The sequence below is a fragment of the Pleurodeles waltl genome, chromosome 3_1 (genome assembly GCF_031143425.1).
Source record: "Pleurodeles waltl isolate 20211129_DDA chromosome 3_1, aPleWal1.hap1.20221129, whole genome shotgun sequence".
NCBI lineage: Eukaryota > Metazoa > Chordata > Amphibia > Caudata > Salamandridae > Pleurodeles > Pleurodeles waltl.
Window position 1 is genome coordinate 17,241,962 of NC_090440.1, and position 13,036 is coordinate 17,254,997.

The window sequence follows — 13,036 nt, forward strand, 5'->3', positions numbered from 1 at the left end:
AACTACACACCCAGCCACCAGGGCTTGATTCACTTCAAAGGGTGATAACTCCTCACCCCAGCCAGCAGGGCTTGACTCACTTCAAACTCCACACACCAGCCATCAGGGCTTGACTCACTTCAAAGGGTGATAACTTCACACCCAGCCACCAGGGCTTGACTCACTCCAAAGGGTGATAACTCCACACCCCAGCAACAAGGGCTTGACTCACTTCAAACTCCACACACCAGCCACTAGGGCTTGACTCCCTTCAAACTCCACATACCAGCCACCAGGGCTTGACTCACTTCAAAGGGTGACAATTCCACACACCAGCACCCAGAGCTTGACTCACTTCAAAGGGTGACAAATTCACCCCCCAGCCACCAGGGCTTGACTCATTTCAAAGGGTGACAACTCCACCCCGCAGCCACCAGGGCTTGGCTCACTTCAAACTCCACACACCAGCCAACAGGGCTCGACTCACTTCAAAGGGTGATAACTTCACACCCAGCCACCAGGGCTTGACCCACTTCAAAGGGTGACAACTCCACACCCCAGCCACCAGGGCTTGACTCACTTCAAAGGGTGATAACTCCACACCCCAGCCACCAGTGCTTGACTCACTTCAAACTCCACACCCCAGCCACCAGGGCTTGACTCACTTCAAAGGGTGATAACTCCACACCCCAGCCACAAGGGCTTGACTCACTTCAAAGGGTGAAAACTCCACCCCCCAGCCACCAGGGCTTGACTCACTTCAAAGGGTGATAACTTCACACCCCAGCCCCCAGGGCTTGACTCACTTCAAAGGGTGACAATTCCACACACCAGCCAGCCCCCAGGGCTTGACTCACTTCAAACTCCACACACCAGCCACCAGGGCTTGACTCACTTCAAAGGGTGATATCTCCACAACCAGCCCCTAGTGTTTGACTCACTTCAAAGACTGACACCTCCACACCCAGCCACCAGGGCTTGACTCACTTCAAAGGGTGATAACTACACACCCAGCCACCAGGGCTTGATTCACTTCAAAGGGTGATAACTCCTCACCCCAGCCAGCAGGGCTTGACTCACTTCAAACTCCACACACCAGCCATCAGGGCTTGACTCACTTCAAAGGGTGATAACTTCACACCCAGCCACCAGGGCTTGACTCACTTCAAAGGGTGATAACTCCACACCCCAGCAACAAGGGCTTGACTCACTTCAAACTCCACACACCAGCCACCAGGGCTTGACTCCCTTCAAACTCCACACACCAGCCACCAGGGCTTGACTCACTTCAAAGGGTGACAATTCCACACACCAGCACCCAGGGCTTGACTCACTTCAAAGGGTGACAAATCCACCCCCCAGCCACCAGGGCTTGACTCACTTCAAAGGGTGACAACTCCACCCCGCAGCCACCAGGGCTTGGCTCACTTCAAACTCCACACACCAGCCAACAGGGCTCCACTCACTTCAAAGGGTGATAACTTCACACCCAGCCACCAGGGCTTGACTCACTTCAAAGGGTGATAACTCCACCCCCCAGCCACCAGGGCTTGACTCACTTCAAACTCCACACCAGCCACCAGGACTTGACTCACTTCAAAGGGTGATAACTCCACACCCCAACCACCAGGGCTTGACTCAGTTCAAAGGGTGATATCTCCACACTCAGCCCCCAGGCCTTGACTCACTTCTAAGGCTGATACCTCCACACCCAGCCACCAGGGCTTGACTCACTTCAAAGGCTGACAACTCCACACCCAGCCACCAGGGCTTGACTCACTTCAAAGGGTGATAACTCCACACCCCAGTCACCAGGGCTTGACTCACTTCAAAGGGTGACAAATCCACCCCCCAGCCACCAGGGCTTGACTCACTTCAAACTCCAAACACCAGCCACCAGGGCTTGACTCACTTCAAAGGGTGATAACTTCACACCCCAGCCACCAGGGCTTGACTCACTTCAAAGGGTGACAATTCCACACACCAGCCCCCAGGGCTTGATTCACTTCAAAGGGTGATAACTCCTGCCACCAGGGCTTGACTCACTTCAAAGAGTGATAACTCCAGCCCCCAGCCACCAGGGCTTGGCTCACTTCAAAGGGTGACAACTCCACACCCCAGCCACCAGGGCTTGACTCACTTAAAACTCCACACCCCAGCCACCAGGGCTTGACTCACTTCAAAGGGTGATAACTTCACACCCCAGCCACCAGGGCTTGACTCACTTCAAAGGGTGATAACTCCACACCCAGCCACTAGGGCTTGACTCACTTCAAAGGGTGATAACTCCATCCCCCAGCCACCAGGGCTTGACTCACTTCAAAGGGTGATAACTCCAACCCAGCCACCAGGGCTTGACTCACTTCAAAGGGTGATAACTCCACACCCAGCCACCAGGGATTGACTCACTTCAAAGGGTGATAACTCCACCCCCCAGCCACCAGGGCTTGACTCACTTCAAAGGGTGATAACTCCAACCCAGCCACCAGGGCTTGACTCACTTCAAAGGGTGATAACTCCATCCCCCAGCCACCAGAGCTTGGCTCACTTCAAAGGGTGACAACTCCAACCCAGCTACCAGGGCTTGACTCACTTCAAAGGGTGATAACTCCACACCCCAGCCACCAGGGCTTGACTCACTTCAAACTTCACACACCAGCCATCAGGGCTTGACTCACTTCAAAGGGTGATAACTTCACACCCAGCCACCAGGGCTTGACTCACGTCAAAGGGTGATAACTCCACACCCCAGCAACAAGGGCTTGACTCACTTCAAACTCCACACAACAGCCACCAGGGCTTGACTCACTTCAAACTCCACACACCAGTCACCAGGGCTTGACTCACTTCAAAGGGTGACAATTCCACACACCAGCCCCCAGTGCTTGACTCACTTCAAAGGGTGACAACTCCACCCCCCAGCCACCAGGGCTTGACTCACTTCAAACTCCACACACCAGCCACCAGGGCTTGACTCACTTCAAACTCCACACACCAGTCACTAGGGCCTGACTCAATTCAAAGGGTGACAATTCCACACACCAGCCCCCAGGGCTTGACTCACTTCAAAGGGTGACAAATCCACCCCTCAGCCACCAGGGCTTGACTCACTTCAAAGGGTGACAACTCCACCCCCCTGCCACCAGGGCTTGACTCACTTCAAACTCCACACATCAGCCACCAGGGCTTGACTAATTTGAAAGGGTGATAACTTCACACCCAGCCACCAGGGCTTGACTCACTTCAAACTCCACACACCAGCCACAAGGGATTGACTCACTTCAAACTCCACACACCAGCCCCCAGGGCTTGACTCACTTCAAAGACTGGTACCTCCACACCCAGCCACCAGGGCTTGACCCACTTCAAAGGGTGACAACTCCACACCCCAGCCACCAGGGCTTGACTCTCTTCAAAGGGTGATAACTCCAACCCAGCCAACAGGGCTTGACTGACTTCAAAGGGTGATAACTCCACACCCCAGCCACTAGGGCTTGACTCACTTCAAACTCCACACCCCAGCCACCAGGGCTTGACTCACTTCAAAGGGTGTAAACTCCACACCCCAGCCACCAGGGCTTGACTCACTTCAAAGGGTGAAAACTCCACCCTCCAGCCACCAGGGCTTGGCTCACTTCAAAGGGTGACAAATCCACCCCCCAGCCACCAGGGCTTGACTCACTTCAAAGGGTGATAACTTCACACCCCAGCCCCCAGGGCTTGACTCAACTCAAAGGGTGACAATTCCACACACCAGCCAGCCCCCAGTGCTTGACTCACTTCAAACTCCACACACCAGCCACCAGGGCTTGACTCACTTCAAAGATGATATCTCCACAACCAGCCCCTATGGTTTGACTCACTTCAAAGGCTGACACCTCCACACCCAGCCACCAGGGCTTGACTCACTTCAAAGGGTGATAACTACACACCCAGCCACCAGGGCTTGACTCACTTCAAAGGTTGACAAATCCACACACCAGCCCCCAGGGCTTGACTCACTTCAAAGGGTGACAAATCCACCCCCCAGCCAACAGGGCTTGACTCACTTCAAAGGGTGATAACTCCACACCCCAGGAACCAGGGCTTGACTCACTTCAAACTCCACACCCCAGCCACCAGGGCTTGACTCACTTCAAAGGGTGATAATTCCACACCCCAGCCACCAGGGCTTGACTCACTTCAAAGGGTGAAAACTCCACCCCACAGCCACCAGGGCTTGGCTCACTTCAAAGGGTGACAAATCCACCCCCCAGCCACCAGGGCTTGACTCACTTCAAACGGTGATAACTTCACACCCCAGCCCCCAGGGCTTGACTCACTTCAAAGGGTGACGATTCCACACACCAGCCAGCCCCCAGGGCTTGACTCACTTCAAACTCCACACAACAGCCACCAGGGCTTGACTCACTTCAAAGGGTGATATCTCCACAACCAGCCCCTAGGGTTTGAATCACTTCAAAGGCTGCCACCTCCACACCCAGCCACCAGGGCTTGACTCACTTCAAAGGGTGATAACTTCACACCCAGCCACCAGGGCTTGACTAATTTCAAAGGGTGATAACTTCACACCCAGCCACCAGGGCTTGACTCACTTCAAACTCCACACACCAGCCACCAGGGCTTGACTCACTTCAAAGGGTGATATCTCCACACCCAGCCCCCAGGGCTTGACTCACTTCAAAGACTGGTACCTCCACACCCAGCCACCAGTGCTTGACCCACTTCAAAGGGTGACAACTCCACACCCCAGCCACCAGGGCTTGACTCACTTCAAAGGGTGATAACTCCACACCCCAGCCACCAGGGCTTGACTCACTTCAAACTCCACACCCCAGCCACCAGGGCTTGACTCACTTTAAAGGGTGATAACTCCACACCCCAGCCACAAGGGCTTGACTCACTTCAAAGGGTGAAAACTCCACCCCCCAGCCACCAGGGCTTGACTCACTTCAAAGGGTGGTAACTTCACACCCCAGCCCGAGGGCTTGACTCACTTCAAAGGGTGACAATTCCACACACCAGCCAGCCCACAGGGCTTGACTCACTTCAAACTCCACACACCAGCCACCAGGGCTTGACTCACTTCAAAGGGTGATATCTTCACAACCAGCCCCTAGGGTTTGACTCACTTCAAAGGCTGACACCTCCACACCCAGCCACCAGGTATTGACTCACTTCAAAGAGTGATAACTACACACCCAGCCACCAGGGCTTGATTCACTTCAAAGGGTGATAACTCCTCACCCCAGCCAGCAGGGCTTGACTCACTTCAAACTCCACACACCAGCCATCAGGGCTTGACTCACTTCAAAGGGTGATAACTTCACACCCAGCCACCAGGGCTTGACTCACTTCAAAGGGTGATAACTCCACACCCCAGCAACAAGGGCTTGACTCACTTCAAACTCCACACACCAGCCACCAGGGCTTGACTCCCTTCAAACTCCACACACCAGCCACCAGGGCTTGACTCACTTCAAAGGGTGACAATTCCACACACCAGCACCCAGAGCTTGACTCACTTCAAAGGGTGACAAATCCACCCCCCAGCCACCAGGGCTTGACTCACTTCAAAGGGTGACAACTCCACCCCGCAGACACCAGGGCTTGGCTCACTTCAAACTCCACACACCAGCCAACAGGGCTCGACTCACTTCAAAGGGTGATAACTTCACACCCAGCCACCAGGGCTTGACCCACTTCAAAGGGTGACAACTCCACACCCCAGCCACCAGGGCTTGACTCACTTCAAAGGGTGATAACTCCACACCCCAGCCACCAGGGCTTGACTCACTTCAAACTCCACACCCCAGCCACCAGGGCTTGACTCACTTCAAAGGGTGATAACTCCACACCCCAGCCACAAGGGCTTGACTCACTTCAAAGGGTGAAAACTCCACCCCCCAGCCACCAGGGCTTGACTCACTTCAAAGGGTGATAACTTCACACCCCAGCCCCCAGGGCTTGACTCACTTCAAAGGGTGACAATTCCACACACCAGCCAGCCCCCAGGGCTTGACTCACTTCAAACTCCACACACCAGCCACCAGGGCTTGACTCACTTCAAAGGGTGATATCTCCACAACCAGCCCCTAGGGTTTGACTCACTTCAAAGGCTGACACCTCCACACCCAGCCACCAGGGCTTGACTCACTTCAAAGGGTGATAACTACACACCCAGCCACCAGGGCTTGATTCACTTCAAAGGGTGATAACTCCTCACCCCAGCCAGCAGGGCTTGACTCACTTCAAACTCCACACACCAGCCACCAGGGCTTGACTCCCTTCAAACTCCACACACCAGCCACCAGGGCTTGACTCACTTCAAAGGGTGACAATTCCACACACCAGCACCCAGGGCTTGACTCACTTCAAAGGGTGACAAATCCACCCCCCAGCCACCAGGGCTTGACTCACTTCAAAGGGTGACAACTCCACCCCGCAGCCACCAGGGCTTGGCTCACTTCAAACTCCACACACCAGCCAACAGGGCTCGACTCACTTCAAAGGGTGATAACTTCACACCCAGCCACCAGGGCTTGACTCACTTCAAAGGGTGATAACTCCACCCCCCAGCCACCAGGGCTTGACTCATTTGAAACTCCACACCAGCCACCAGGACTTGACTCACTTCAAAGGGTGATAACTCCACACCCCAACCACCAGGGCTTGACTCAGTTCAAAAGGTGATATCTCCACACTCAGCCCCCAGGCCTTGACTCACTTCTAAGGCTGATACCTCCACACCCAGCCACCAGGGCTTGACTCACTTCAAAGGCTGACAACTCCACACCCAGCCACCAGGGCTTGACTCACTTCAAAGGGTGATAACTCCACACCCCAGTCACCAGGGCTTGACTCACTTCAAAGGGTGACAAATCCACCCCCCAGCCACCAGGGCTTGACTCACTTCAAACTCCAAACACCAGCCACCAGGGCTTGACTCACTTCAAAGGGTGATAACTTCACACCCCAGCCACCAGGGCTTGACTCACTTCAAAGGGTGACAATTACACACACCAGCCCCCAGGGCTTGATTCACTTCAAAGGGTGATAACTCCTGCCACCAGGGCTTGACTCACTTCAAAGAGTGATAACTCCAGCCCCCAGCCACCAGGGCTTGGCTCACTTCAAAGGGTGACAACTCCACACCCCAGCCACCATGGCTTGACTCACTTAAAACTCCACACCCCAGCCACCAGGGCTTGACTCACTTCAAAGGGTGATAACTTCACACCCCAGCCACCAGGACTTGACTCATTTCAAAGGGTGATAACTCCACACCCAGCCACTAGGGCTTGACTCACTTCAAAGGGTGATAACTCCATCCCCCAGCCACCAGGGCTTGACTCACTTCAAAGGGTGATAACTCCAACCCAGCCACCAGGGCTTGACTCACTTCAAAAGGTGATAACTCCACACCCAGCCACCAGGGATTGACTCACTTCAAAGGGTGATAACTCCACCCCCCAGCCACCAGGGCTTGACTCACTTCAAAGGGTGATAACTCCAACCCAGCCACCAGGGCTTGACTCACTTCAAAGGGTGATAACTCCACCCCCAGCCACCAGAGCTTGGCTCACTTCAAAGGGTGACAACTCCAACCCAGCTACCAGGGCTTGACTTACTTCAAAGGGTGATAACTCCACACCCCAGCCACCAGGGCTTGACTCACTTCAAACTCCACACACCAGCCATCAGGGCTTGACTCACTTCAAAGGGTGATAACTTCACACCCAGCCACCAGGGCTTGACTCACTTCAAAGGGCGATAACTCCACAACCCAGCAACAAGGGCTTGACTCACTTCAAACTCCACACAACAGCCACCAGGGCTTGACTTACTTCAAACTCCACACACCAGTCACCAGGGCTTGACTCACTTCAAACTCCACACACCAGCCATCAGTGCTTGACTCACTTCAAAGGGTGATAACTTCACACCCAGCCACCAGGGCTTGACTCACTTCAAAGGGTGATAACTCCACACCCCAGCCACCAGGGCTTGACTCACTTCAAAGGGTGATAACTCCAACCCAGCCACCAGGGCTTGACTCACTTCAAAGGGTGATAACTCCACACCCCAGCCACCAGGGCTTGACTCACTTCAAACTCCACACACCAGCCATCAGGGCTTGACTCACTTCAAAGGGTGATAACTTCACACCCAGCCACCAGGGCTTGACTCACTTCAAAGGGTGATAACTCCACACCCCAGCAACAAGGGCTTGACTCACTTCAAACTCCACACAACAGCCACCAGGGCTTGACTCACTTCAAACTCCACACACCAGTCACCAGGGCTTGACTCACTTCAAAGGGTGACAATTCCACACACCAGCCCCCAGTGCTTGACTCACTTCAAAGGGTGACAACTCCACCCCCCAGCCACCAGGGCTTGACTCACTTCAAACTCCACACACCAGCCACCAGGGCTTGACTCACTTCAAACTGCACACACCAGTCACCAGGGCCTGACTCAATTCAAAGGGTGACAATTTCACACACCAGCCCCCAGGGCTTGACTCACTTCAAAGGGTGACAAATCCACCCCTCAGCCACCATTGCTTGACTCACTTCAAAGGGTGACAACTCCACCCCCCAGCCACCAGGGCTTGACTCACTTCAAACTCCACACACCAGCCACCAGGGCTTGACTAATTTCAAAGGGTGATAACTTCACACCCAGCCACCAGGGCTTGACCCACTTTAAAGGGTGACAACTCCACACCCGAGCCACCAGGGCTTGACTCACTTCAAAGGGTGATAACTTCACACCCAGCCACCAGGGCTTGACTCACTTCAAAGGGTGATAACTCCACACCCCAGCAACAAGGGCTTGACTCACTTCAAACTCCACACAACAGCCACCACGGTTTGACTCACTTCCAACTCCACACACCAGTCACCAGGGCTTGACTCACTTCAAAGGGTGACAATTCCACACACCAGCCCCCAGTGCTTGACTCACTTCAAAGGGTGACAACTCCACCCCCCAGCCACCAGGGCTTGACTCACTTCAAACTCCACACACCAGCCACCAGGGCTTGACTCACTTCAAACTCCACACACCAGCCACCAGGGCTTGACTCACTTCAAACTCCACACACCAGCCACCAGGGCTTGACTCACTTCAAAGGGTGATATCTCCACACCCAGCCCCCAGGGCTTGACTCACTTCAAAGACTGGTACCTCCACACCCAGCCACCAGGGCTTGACCCACTTCAAAGGGTGACAACTCCACACCCCAGCCACCAGGGCTTGACTCACTTCAAAGGGTGATAACTCCACACCCCAGCCACCAGGGCTTGACTCACTTCAAACTCCACACCCCAGCCACCAGGGCTTGACTCACTTCAAAGGGTGATAACTCCACACCCCAGCCACAAGGGCTTGACTCACTTCAAAGGGTGAAAACTCCACCCCCCAGCCACCAGGGCTTGACTCACTTCAAAGGGTGATAACTTCACACCCCAGCCCCCAGGGCTTGACTCACTTCAAAGGGTGACAATTCCACACACCAGCCAGCCCCCAGGGCTTGACTCACTTCAAACTCCACACACCAGCCACCAGGGCTTGACTCACTTCAAAGGGTGATATCTCCACAACCAGCCCCTAGGGTTTGACTCACTTCAAAGGCTGACACCTCCACACCCAGCCACCAGGTATTGACTCACTTCAAAGGGTGATAACTACACACCCAGCCACCAGGGCTTGATTCACTTCAAAGGGTGATAACTCCTCACCCCAGCCAGCAGGGCTTGACTCACTTCAAACTCCACACACCAGCCATCAGGGCTTGACTCACTTCAAAGGGTGATAACTTCACACCCAGCCACCAGGGCTTGACTCACTCCAAAGGGTGATAACTCCACACCCCAGCAACAAGGGCTTGACTCACTTCAAACTCCACACACCAGCCACTAGGGCTTGACTCCCTTCAAACTCCACATACCAGCCACCAGGGCTTGACTCACTTCAAAGGGTGACAATTCCACACACCAGCACCCAGAGCTTGACTCACTTCAAAGGGTGACAAATTCACCCCCCAGCCACCAGGGCTTGACTCATTTCAAAGGGTGACAACTCCACCCCGCAGCCACCAGGGCTTGGCTCACTTCAAACTCCACACACCAGCCAACAGGGCTCGACTCACTTCAAAGGGTGATAACTTCACACCCAGCCACCAGGGCTTGACCCACTTCAAAGGGTGACAACTCCACACCCCAGCCACCAGGGCTTGACTCACTTCAAAGGGTGATAACTCCACACCCCAGCCACCAGGGCTTGACTCACTTCAAACTCCACACCCCAGCCACCAGGGCTTGACTCACTTCAAAGGGTGATAACTCCACACCCCAGCCACAAGGGCTTGACTCACTTCAAAGGGTGAAAACTCCACCCCCCAGCCACCAGGGCTTGACTCACTTCAAAGGGTGATAACTTCACACCCCAGCCCCCAGGGCTTGACTCACTTCAAAGGGTGACAATTCCACACACCAGCCAGCCCCCAGGGCTTGACTCACTTCAAACTCCACACACCAGCCACCAGGGCTTGACTCACTTCAAAGGGTGATATCTCCACAACCAGCCCCTAGTGTTTGACTCACTTCAAAGACTGACACCTCCACACCCAGCCACCAGGGCTTGACTCACTTCAAAGGGTGATAACTACACACCCAGCCACCAGGGCTTGATTCACTTCAAAGGGTGATAACTCCTCACCCCAGCCAGCAGGGCTTGACTCACTTCAAACTCCACACACCAGCCATCAGGGCTTGACTCACTTCAAAGGGTGATAACTTCACACCCAGCCACCAGGGCTTGACTCACTTCAAAGGGTGATAACTCCACACCCCAGCAACAAGGGCTTGACTCACTTCAAACTCCACACACCAGCCACCAGGGCTTGACTCCCTTCAAACTCCACACACCAGCCACCAGGGCTTGACTCACTTCAAAGGGTGACAATTCCACACACCAGCACCCAGGGCTTGACTCACTTCAAAGGGTGACAAATCCACCCCCCAGCCACCAGGGCTTGACTCACTTCAAAGGGTGACAACTCCACCCCGCAGCCACCAGGGCTTGGCTCACTTCAAACTCCACACACCAGCCAACAGGGCTCCACTCACTTCAAAGGGTGATAACTTCACACCCAGCCACCAGGGCTTGACTCACTTCAAAGGGTGATAACTCCACCCCCCAGCCACCAGGGCTTGACTCACTTCAAACTCCACACCAGCCACCAGGACTTGACTCACTTCAAAGGGTGATAACTCCACACCCCAACCACCAGGGCTTGACTCAGTTCAAAGGGTGATATCTCCACACTCAGCCCCCAGGCCTTGACTCACTTCTAAGGCTGATACCTCCACACCCAGCCACCAGGGCTTGACTCACTTCAAAGGCTGACAACTCCACACCCAGCCACCAGGGCTTGACTCACTTCAAAGGGTGATAACTCCACACCCCAGTCACCAGGGCTTGACTCACTTCAAAGGGTGACAAATCCACCCCCCAGCCACCAGGGCTTGACTCACTTCAAACTCCAAACACCAGCCACCAGGGCTTGACTCACTTCAAAGGGTGATAACTTCACACCCCAGCCACCAGGGCTTGACTCACTTCAAAGGGTGACAATTCCACACACCAGCCCCCAGGGCTTGATTCACTTCAAAGGGTGATAACTCCTGCCACCAGGGCTTGACTCACTTCAAAGAGTGATAACTCCAGCCCCCAGCCACCAGGGCTTGGCTCACTTCAAAGGGTGACAACTCCACACCCCAGCCACCAGGGCTTGACTCACTTAAAACTCCACACCCCAGCCACCAGGGCTTGACTCACTTCAAAGGGTGATAACTTCACACCCCAGCCACCAGGGCTTGACTCACTTCAAAGGGTGATAACTCCACACCCAGCCACTAGGGCTTGACTCACTTCAAAGGGTGATAACTCCATCCCCCAGCCACCAGGGCTTGACTCACTTCAAAGGGTGATAACTCCAACCCAGCCACCAGGGCTTGACTCACTTCAAAGGGTGATAACTCCACACCCAGCCACCAGGGATTGACTCACTTCAAAGGGTGATAACTCCACCCCCCAGCCACCAGGGCTTGACTCACTTCAAAGGGTGATAACTCCAACCCAGCCACCAGGGCTTGACTCACTTCAAAGGGTGATAACTCCATCCCCCAGCCACCAGAGCTTGGCTCACTTCAAAGGGTGACAACTCCAACCCAGCTACCAGGGCTTGACTCACTTCAAAGGGTGATAACTCCACACCCCAGCCACCAGGGCTTGACTCACTTCAAACTTCACACACCAGCCATCAGGGCTTGACTCACTTCAAAGGGTGATAACTTCACACCCAGCCACCAGGGCTTGACTCACGTCAAAGGGTGATAACTCCACACCCCAGCAACAAGGGCTTGACTCACTTCAAACTCCACACAACAGCCACCAGGGCTTGACTCACTTCAAACTCCACACACCAGTCACCAGGGCTTGACTCACTTCAAAGGGTGACAATTCCACACACCAGCCCCCAGTGCTTGACTCACTTCAAAGGGTGACAACTCCACCCCCCAGCCACCAGGGCTTGACTCACTTCAAACTCCACACACCAGCCACCAGGGCTTGACTCACTTCAAACTCCACACACCAGTCACTAGGGCCTGACTCAATTCAAAGGGTGACAATTCCACACACCAGCCCCCAGGGCTTGACTCACTTCAAAGGGTGACAAATCCACCCCTCAGCCACCAGGGCTTGACTCACTTCAAAGGGTGACAACTCCACCCCCCTGCCACCAGGGCTTGACTCACTTCAAACTCCACACATCAGCCACCAGGGCTTGACTAATTTGAAAGGGTGATAACTTCACACCCAGCCACCAGGGCTTGACTCACTTCAAACTCCACACACCAGCCACAAGGGATTGACTCACTTCAAACTCCACACACCAGCCCCCAGGGCTTGACTCACTTCAAAGACTGGTATCTCCACACCCAGCCGCCAGGGCTTGACCCACTTCAAAGGGTGACAACTCCAC